The 10,384-nt window shown below is 39.5% G+C and overlaps 1 long non-coding RNA gene and 1 other non-coding gene across 2 annotated transcripts; one reads left to right on the top strand and one right to left on the bottom strand.

Moving 5' to 3' along the window:
• Positions 1–1,037: 1,037 nt before the first annotated feature.
• Positions 1,038–2,606, top strand: LOC131247425 (uncharacterized). Its single transcript, XR_009171728.1, has 3 exons — positions 1,038–1,183; positions 1,255–1,301; positions 2,552–2,606. It is a non-coding gene; the product is annotated as an uncharacterized LOC131247425 (long non-coding RNA).
• A 7,316-nt stretch (positions 2,607–9,922) lies between these two features.
• LOC131247448 (small nucleolar RNA R71) lies at positions 9,923–10,029 on the bottom strand. Its single transcript, XR_009171745.1, has one exon. It is a non-coding gene; the product is annotated as a small nucleolar RNA R71 (small nucleolar RNA).
• Positions 10,030–10,384: the final 355 nt, after the last annotated feature.

Here is a 10,384-nt window from a genome sequence, read left to right on the forward strand (position 1 = left end):
AAGGTCAAACAGAGCAAAAGAAAGATGAAGATAAGCCACCAAGCAAGGGTGAAAAGTGATGGTGCTCTATAAGCTGTCCATGCCTCCACATGCTCTCCAAAGGTCAGGTTTGTGATATACATACAGAAGGCTCCTAGGAAAGTTTGTGAGAAGTAGACGTCTCTTTTCAACCATGAATGAATTTGATTTAAACAGTTTCAATGTTTCCAAATTATGATGACTTGATGTGAAGCTCACTGATATGCAAGCTGTTCTTGTTTGGGACTTTGATGGTGGCAGCAGCAGCAGCAGTTAGGGAGGTTATTTGTGCATTCAATTAGAGGCCTTGGTAAATTCCTCCTAGTTTGAATTAATCAAACAACCACCTATTGTAGGTTATTTATTTCCAAAGCATTGGTTTAAAATGGATGCATGCCTGTCATCGAATTCTTTGACACGGACCTTGCAAACACGCCATCAAATTCTGAGGTTTTGCACAGTGAATTTGAACATTAATCTAGCTTGAACAGTGAATTTGAATAGTGATTGGCATTGGTATCATCATATCATGATCCTGGTATGAGCACTGCATGAATAATGTTGTGTTCAGTTCATTGCTATCTGAATCTGGGTTCTGTTTTTCATGAAACCAAAAATGGCAAAAAACAAAAAAGAAAAGAAAAGAAAAAGACATGGCACCAATCTCTTCATCAGTGTTTGTAATCTGTCATAGCCTTTAAACTTGAAATTCTATGGAATGTGTAGCTACCTGATTGAGAACTTGTCACTAATGATGGCTTATATATATTTGCAGCAAAACCAAGGACGTTTGTTGGATTGGTTTTCAGCCAAATGCTTTCAGCCAAATGTTTTAAATAATATATTTAATTTTAGCAATTATTATGTTTGATAGTATCAATTGTTTCAAATGCCACCCACTGTTTTGATAGAAAGATATTAATATTTTCAGACCTCACCTCTTCTCTAACCTTATCTTGCATTTTATACCAGATGTGCCGAGATCTCCAAGCCCAACTGGCTGCTGCAGAGGCAGAAAGGGTAGCGGCTGAACAGGAGAAGCGTGAAAAGGAGGAATCTTTTTCTTTTTTCTTTTGCTGAATAAGAACTCATCATGGAAAGGGTGGTCCAAGAGTCAAAGAAACTTCAGCAGGAAGCAGAGGAGAATGCGAAGGTAATGATAAAGGTGACAGCTACGAGCAACAAAGACTAATATAATTTATAGCATTGTCTGATCGTCTTGATGCTCTGTTGCAGCTACGGGAGTTCTTAATGGACCGTGGTCGTGTTGTCGATGTATTGCAGTAAGTCTCCATTCCCTCGTTTCTTGAACGCTTTTCTTATGTAGTATATCATGGGATTAGCTATCTGTTGATAAATTTTTCTTGGGTATTTTAGTCCAAATGCAGCATAATCTAACTTTGATTTCTTTGAAAACTTGGCTGGTCATTCATTCATTTCCTAACAATGAAATTCTATCATAACTGGACAAAAAACAAGCGTCTTCTGGTCATAAATGAACTATTATTAGCATTCCTTTCTTGTCACTGTCTTGGTGCAGACTCTTAGTTGGCCCCAGTAGCAGCAGATAAATGGATCTGACTCTGCGACATTGTGATATTGCATTGAAATGTTTCTGCTTTAGCTTATCGATCAGAAGAGAAGGATACACTGTAAAGGCATGTTGTCATCATAGTAGTAGCCTTGTCCCAGCCATTTGGAGTCAGCTTTCACACGGAATGCATGAATCTTGATGTTTTCCTCGGATGAGAATAGTTGAAAATAGAACTTGATTTCTCAAACCTGATGAAGTTTGAAGGATAAATCTTAACTGTTTAAAAAATACATCAATTCTTTTTACTTGACCCAATTTCTGATGAATTTACAAGGATAGAGATGATGTTTGGCCGAACAAAAAGGTGTTTTTGGTTTTGCTAGCAATGGTGCCGTTGGCCTTCACATTTCTGTGACCTGACCATTCACTGGTCGCACCATCATGAATTTGTTCCCAAAGTTCACCTCTGGAAAATCTTGCACATGCAGTTTGACTTTTCCAATTGAATGTGGACATGACATTTTAAGGAAATTGGATTGCTAGACCACAGTGATGTTTATTTGTCATCCAACCTGTTCATAAGATCATACAGACATGGATGAATGGAAAACAAGAATATAAGCTTGATCCAAAACTTCTGTGCCCCCTAAGAAATTTTCAACCGTAGTACATTTTATCTGTTTCATGTGGTGTGGTCCATTTAAATAAAAATATAAGCTTGATTCAAAACTTTTGTGCCCCCCAAGAAATTTTCAACCGTAGAACATTTTATCTGTTTCATGTGGTGTGGTCCATTTAAACAAAAATATAAGCTTGATTCAAAACTTCTGTGCACATACAAGGATACTTTTTTCAAGGTGATTCACATGCTTTATTTCATTGCCATTGTATGAATGAACTTGTCCTCAATATATGCTGCATTTTGTTCTCTTAAAGCTTCTTGAACATGAAAATGTTTAAGAGTCCACTCATGGACGTCTTTCTTTCTTTTTTTCCCAGGATTGCCTCAAGTTCTTAAAAGAAATACCTTCTGCAGCAACAAATGATGCATCTACTAATCCTTTCCAACATTCCAGCTCTATCATGAATCTTTATCTAGAGACAAGTTTTACTCTTTTGAAGGTTTTTACTTCCAAAATTTCTTTTTCTATTACCTATACATAGCGTCATAGAGAACTATTATGCACATGAATATTTCACAGGTCCTTCAAGCCCATTCTGGCTAGCTCATCTCCCACCAACTTTCTTAGGAATTGAGAAGGTTGCAGGCATCATCTATGCATGCTAATCCAAGATTGCAAAATGGTGGAGCTACAGATTCATGAACACATGATGCATCATATCTGATTATTCACTAGCCTCTTCAGATCAACAGAAAATAATCTTTTTTAGCATCTCTGTCCAAACACAGGTCAAAATGTATGATTATTCACTGGCCCTTCACTCACCGTTGTTGTTTAAATATATCTTAATGCTGTTGCTGTACAGAACAATGGTAGCAGATTTTTAAAGTGTGTGGAACAGTTGTTGGGGTATGAAGGGTTTAGTTGAACAGTTGCTGTTGTATAGAACAGTTGGTGAAGGGTTTTATAGATTTTCAGAGAGATATTTGAATTTATCTTTGTTCTTTTGTTCTTTTTTTCTTGAATTTGAGGTTGGGAGTTTGGAATTTCAGGTCCTCGGGGAGAGCAATGGATTTCAATGTGATCTTTAGTCTTTCTTCATGAACTGAAAGTGGGTATTTGGAATTATAGTTTTCTTTTTTTCAGATAGAGATTTGAATTTTAGATGTGTTGCTCTTTCCATGTGAATCTGATTTTCTTCTAACATCTTTCTTACCATAGATGGGGTGTTAAGAAGCCTCAAATCATGAAAAATTTTGTCACAATCTTGTCGAAGCAGGTCTTGGGATGGCCATGTTCGGTCTCGGTAAGATCATTGATATGCTCATCATGTTCAGTCTCGGTAAGATCATTGATATGCTCATCATGTTCAGTCTCGGTAAGATCATTGATATGCTCATTCGACGTGAGGGGTGTCATCAAGAAATATGACAGTCCCGAACAAAGTAAGCTTGCTTATTCTATGTACTTGCTATGAATTTCTTAAATCTATATATGCTTTCTCATCACCGTGCCTTATTTTCTTGCAGTTCTTGAAGAATTCTTTCATTTAAGACTTGAGTTCTATATAAAGAGAAAGGTGAGCTTTGATTTAGGCCCCCCATTTTTTCTTTTTGGTAATTGAGAAGATGGTAGTATTGACTTGCTACTTTCATGCAGAAAGTAATGTTGGATAATCTTGAGAAGGAAGAGCTATTGAGATTGTCTAACAAAGTCAGATTCATCATTGGGGTGGTAGAAGGAGAGATTATTGTAAGTAACAGGAAGAGAGCAGATCTGGTCCTCGAGTTGCAGCAGAAGGGTTTCACACCGTTCCTTAAAACCAAAGGCATTGATACCAGCGAGGCAATGGAAACAGAAGAAAATGAAGAGACACCGGAGGTGGGAATAGTTGTAAGAGCAAGTGATTATGAGTATTTACTATCGATGCCGATTGGATCTTGTTGTTAATGAGAACTTTAAATAGACATATAACTATTATTATGTTGGCATTGTACTTTTGTGAATGAAAATGAATGATTGTGTTTGATTGAATGAATGAATGATTTATCAGGGTGTACTACAATGGTAAGAGTTGCCATTACTAATTAAATTTTCTATTAACAACAAGCATTAGCTACGGCTATCCACCGTAGCCCTTTGTTGAAACCGTAGCTCTTGCTAAAATTAGCTTTTTGCTACGGTTCTCATTCTACTTTTCGCTACAGATAAACTCCGTAGCTGTATGTAATTTTAAACTACGAATAATATTGCTACGGATTTAATCCGTATCTATACATTCATTAGCTACGGCTATTAACCGTAGCATTGTATCCGAAAACTGTAGCTATTGCTAATTTCAGCCTATTGCTACGGTTGTTGCCCAACTTTTGGCTACAGATATAAGCCATAGTCGTAAATCCTTGACCACTATAGAAGTAACGGCTACGGCTTTAATCTGTATCTATTATCTATATAGCTACGGTTTATAGCCATAGCCATAGCTTTTAGACCTATGGCTACGGCACCAATGGCTACGGTCGTGCTACGGATTTTAACCGTAGCCGTAGACTTTTAGCTACGGTTTTTATCCGTAGCCTTTTCCCTGTTTTCTGGTAGTGGTTCTACAGGACCCTAAACCGGAACCGGACCGTTAGCACCGTAGAACCGGACCAAACCGGACCGATTCAACGGTTCCAGTCCGATTACATGGTTCCAACGGTTAAATGTGCACCCCTAATACGCCGGCATTTAGAAATTGTACAAGTGGCATTCATTAACTCAAACTATCCAAATTGTAGGACCCATTGCAGACTGGTCATTCTACAAAAATCAGATTCGTGGTCACTTGTTTGGTGAATTCAGACAGTTGGATACTTTTCATCCCAACCGTCCAATAACTGTTAAGTAATTAAATAAATGTAACATTCGATTTATAGTCCATGTAAAGTGGGGCTCACCATTTGGACGGTAAATTTCATTACTTTAGTACATGTGTATCAGCCATCACCCTCTACGGAGTATCAAAGATTTTACCTTTATGAAAACGGTTGTATTGTACATTATGCGTACTGAGAGTCGGTGCAAGCATAATGACCGTCCAAGTACCATGGGAGGGAAGTTAGGCATATATTTCAAAACACGCAAGTTTTGATGGGACTGATATCGAAGCTAATAATCAAGCATTCATTCTCCGTACACGTGTGACTCATGTATAAGATCTGGACTGTTCATCTACTGTGGGCTGCTGTTAATAGGCCACATGACAAAACTGACAAGTCAGATGATCATATCCATGATCTGAGCGTTTTTATCCCATTGAACATCAACCATCAGTTGGACATTTTCCTAACCGTCCAGTTCCTAGAGAATCTACCGGCATTGATTAGGACCATCCAATGATAAGATTTTTGGGGCATGTCACATCCACCATAGAGCCTAACAGACGAAAGGTCTGGATCTTGCATGTGCCTTCATTTATCTTGGATAATAAGATGGCCGTTCATCATGCTTATACCTAACAGAGAAGGGCGAATACATCGATGCTTCGGGAAAGCATGAAGATCCATGCACTTGCATGAGGCCACTTTACAAAGGACATACATGTGACTTGATCTAGACCATCCAAATCACAGGTAAATGGCATCGTTGAGAATTAAAATCCTCAGTTGTGTTTGGATGCCAGTAATTAAAGTATATTGGAATTCAAAACTTGTATTTGGATGTGCAATTGGAATGCATTAAATAAATTAATTTAACATCTCACCTTAGCTTAGTGATATTTGATATAATAATTATAATAAGGCTACTGCAATTAGAGCCGTACACCAGTCAAGTTAGCTCGGTTAGCTTGCTCAACTTGACTCGCCTCTACTCCAAATTGGATTCGGACTAAGTTGAGCTAGTTTTTAGAGTTGGAAAAATTTTCAACACTTGACTCGGTTGAATCTCAACTTGAATTGACTCGGATTGTTGAGGGTCAAATATTGCATATCAGACCCAGTTATTGCCTGGATTTATGAACATGGTACCGTTTAATAAGCCCATTTTAATCATGTTTGTGATGCAGGGCGTATTCACGAGCCTGGACTGGGAAAAGGTACTGAGAGCATGGATTTAACATTCAGAATGCATCAAGGCAAGGGAAGGACTCCAAGGGACCAAGATCGACGAAATTACACGCCAGGGATCTGCGAAAATCGAGAAACTGAAACTCAAGCGGCTTGGAAGACGTCCAGAAAGCAAGATCACAGGCTTCCCTCCATTCTTTCAACTCAAAACTTCATACATGGCCTGAGGACCATAAACGAACCGTACACGTCGAATCTCAGCTCCCGGATCCCTGTGGAAGTGGCTCAATAGACACTTTAGCCACTAAAACCGTGATTTGGGGCCCACTTGCTATCTGGATGTGCCTCAACTTCGCTCTCCACGATTAAAAGGATATGAGAAAAGAGATGAACGGAACAAATCTCGCATATACATCCAAGTAGACCCCACCTTGAGTGGCGTGCGCATCCAGCGCACGCACACTCGCTGTGCACCGGAAGAGCTGGACCGGTCAGCAGGCGCTGACCCGATTCATCTCCTACACAGAGACAGCGCATAACCGTTGTCCGTCCGTTTTTGGCTTGTGGGCCCCACCCATTATTCATGTTGATGATCCAAACCGTCCAAGTACTTCAGGGGGTGGCCACGACCCTTACCTACATGATATTTCGAGACCATGCAAGATTTTGCAACATCCTACCTGTTAAACTCAGATGGACGGCGGAGTAAGCAAGCTTGTGGACCACACCGATTTTCTCCAAAAAATACTCATTTCCGGAGGGTTTTTCGTCCTGAACCTAGTGGACGGAATGGATTTCTCAAAATACATCACTGTGGGGTCCACCGACCATCACCGCGCTCAAACGCGCAGGCTCTGTTTCGCAACAGAGCCTGCGGTGGATCGTTGTGGGCCACCCTCTGAGGTGATCGGTTCAATCTGGACCGTCTAGTGGATTCCAAAGAGGCCTGTAACCATCACCTAGGTGGAAAAATTTCAAAAGACAGTTTGAGATCAGTTTGGATTGTTTAAACATCGGACGAACGGCGGCGAGGTAGATCAGACGGGCTGCACCAAGAGACAGCCAAAACCATCCATTCCCAGTGTTTTTTCAGCAAGCATTCAATAGACGGAGTGGATTTATCAAAGTATAAGCGATGTGGGCTCCACCATCCGAACAGCGCAAGTACGTTGCGCAATCTGTTTAAGCAGTCCGGGAAATTCGGAAATTCCAGACAGCTGTGGCCCATCATCCTTGATCGGATGAACGATCTGAACCATCCATGTGGAGCCCACGCTGGACGAGACCCTCGCCAAGGTCGCCGTTTGGCCCTACGTGCATGGTTGCATGTGCAAACAAAACAACAACCTTGTTGTTTTCTCGGCTGCGAAACGTCTCTGCTGTGCGTAAAGGGAGTTTCCGCAGCTGGCTCGTCTACGGACTCCAGCTCCCCTCCGCCCCTGGATGTATAAAGGAGAGGTGAGCAGGACGGTCAGGGGAGATATCAAGGAAGGCTGGACGTGGCTGGAGGCAGCGTGTGGAGGTGCTCGTTTTGGAGGATTGAAAGAAGACAGGGAGCGCTGGAGCAGGGCTGCTGGACGTGGGAGCTGACCCGGTTCTCCTTCTTCCTCTTCTTCTTCTTCTTCTTCTTCTTTTTAATTGGAATTTAGCCCATTCATGTGTGGTTAAACCTCTTAGCTAGGGCTAAGAGGTGAAGCTTGTATTGAGATGGGAGACTTTATTTAATTATTTCATTGTGAATTAAACTTGATTGTGTTTTGATTATTCAAGGAATATTTTTCTTAGTCTTTAATGGTCTGTTGTGACTGAAATTACAATGGGTTCGCAATGGCTTTGAATATTTCTTCCCCTTTTTATGTTTATGAAGTCAGGAAGCCATGTTGTTCATCATTGTTCCATGGGCATGGTAGGATGACAGTACCCTTCCTGATCTTCATACATTGTTGATTGGTTGGTAATTAGTTTAATCCTGTTGTTTGCTTTGTCTCCTGGGCATGGTTAGATGATGGAATCCATTCTAATTCATATACCTTTCATCTCTTGAAAACCAAATCAAGTAAGTTCAGTTTGAATTCCATAATCCTTGATGCAGGCATAAGATCTCCCTGATCTCTACAAGTGGATCCTCTGAATCCCTAGTCTCCTTCCTCTGAATTCCTTAAAGTTTTAGATAATTATTCCACAATTATTTCTTAAATTCTATTTGGTTTAGATCATATCTTAGTCTAGTTCTATTTCTACCTAGTTTCAGGAAACGTACAAGTTTCAGTCCCTGTGGATTCGACCTCGGTCTTACCGAGTTTATTACTACATCACAACCGTATACTTGGGGAGTGAACAAGTTTTTGGCGCCGTTGCCAGGGACTGATGGTTACAATTTTTCTAAAATTAATTAATTTGAGAATTAGGTTAGGATTAAGATTTTACTTACTTTAGGATAAAAGTTTTTCTTTTATTTTATTCTATTTTTAGAACTTAACCTGTTTTCCTGTTTTGTAGGATCCTGACATAAGCTCTTAAATTGGTAATTCCTTCATAAATTCTCTACTTTTTTAGAATTAAGGTTTAAATCTTAGAAATTTTCTAACTCTAGTATTTCTCTGTTTGTAGGAAATAGTTTATTTTTAGAAATTTTCCTATTTTGTTTTTAGAACTAGGTTAGTTATTTTCCTTTTTTAGGAATATACTTTCTAATTTGATTTTTGGTAACTTTCTAATTTTAACTCCTTTAGAATCTAATTTTGGTTCCTCATTTATTTTTAGAATTTTTGTTTAGAAACTAACCTTCCTATTTTGTAGGCCTTTAAAATAGAAATTTCTAATTCGGTAAGTTCCTTCCCTACTTTTTATTTTTTTCAGTTCTCTTTTAGTATTCTACTTTCTAGTTTAGGTCTTTCCTAATTTATTTTAGAAGTTTCCACTTTCTTTTAGAAATCAGTTTACTGTACCTTTCTTTTAAAAGGATTGTTCCTCTTTCTTTTTTTTTTAAATCTAACTTATTTTGTTTTTATTTTGCAGGTCCTTAACTTAGGGGCTTCAATTTGGTAATTCCTTTCCAACTCTCCCTCTCTCTCATTTTAGATTTTCTTTTCCTTTCTTAGGATTAGACTTTGAATTTGATTGAGGGCTGCGAGTGTTTCATGCCCAAGTGGGCCCGTGACGACACTCGACGTCTCTTGACTGAAAGAGGATTGGTTGAGGGGTTGACTATCCATCGCAGGACTAGACACCGCTCGAAATTCCCTGAGTTAACTGAAGTTATAGCTGAAGACCAACCTCCTCTACTTCCACCAAGGGTGGAGGATACCCAAGATGAGAATGAGGTGCAACAGGTACCCCCGCCTCGTACTTTACGAGATTATCTACAACCGGCGGGAGTGAGTACGCCCTCATGCATGATTTTTCCTGAAAACACAGGACAAATGGACATTAAGCCAGGAGTTATCCAACTCCTTTCCAAATTCCATGGACTTGAATCAGAAAGTCCATATTTACATTTGAAAGAGTTCGATGAGATTATGGCTACTTTATGTTTTCCTAATGTATCTGAGGATACAATTAGGCTGAAACTCTTTCCTTTTTCCTTAAAAGAGAAAGCTAAGACGTGGTTACATTCACTGCGTCCTAGATCCATTGGCACATGGAACGACATGCAGAGGGAATTCATAAAAAAATTCTTCCCACATCATAAAACGATTACCCTCAGAAAAGCAATCATGAACTTTGCCCAAAAGGAAGATGAAACATTCTTCCAATGTTGGGAAAGGTTCAAAGATTTGGTCAGTTCATGCCCACAACACGGATTTGAAACGTGGCGCATTACAAATTTTTTTTATGATGGACTGACATCTTCCATGCGCCAAATGGTCGAGACAATGTGTAATGGAGAGTTCATCAACAAAGATGTTGACGAGGTATGGGGTTACCTCGATAGTCTCGCTGGAAAAACACAATCATGGGACTATTACCCAATGGCGAACACCACGTCTAGGCCGACTCAATTAAAGGAGAAAGGTGGATTATATCTCTTGAAAGAAGAGGATGATCTCAAGTGTAAAGTGACTACACTCATAAGGAAAGTTGAGGCCATGGAAGGAAAGAAGGATAAGGTCAATGAAATTGTTTGCGACATCTGTGATTGCAACATTCACACAACTGAA

The sequence above is a fragment of the Magnolia sinica genome, chromosome 5 (assembly GCF_029962835.1).
Source record: "Magnolia sinica isolate HGM2019 chromosome 5, MsV1, whole genome shotgun sequence".
In the NCBI taxonomy this organism is placed as follows: Eukaryota; Viridiplantae; Streptophyta; class Magnoliopsida; order Magnoliales; family Magnoliaceae; genus Magnolia; species Magnolia sinica.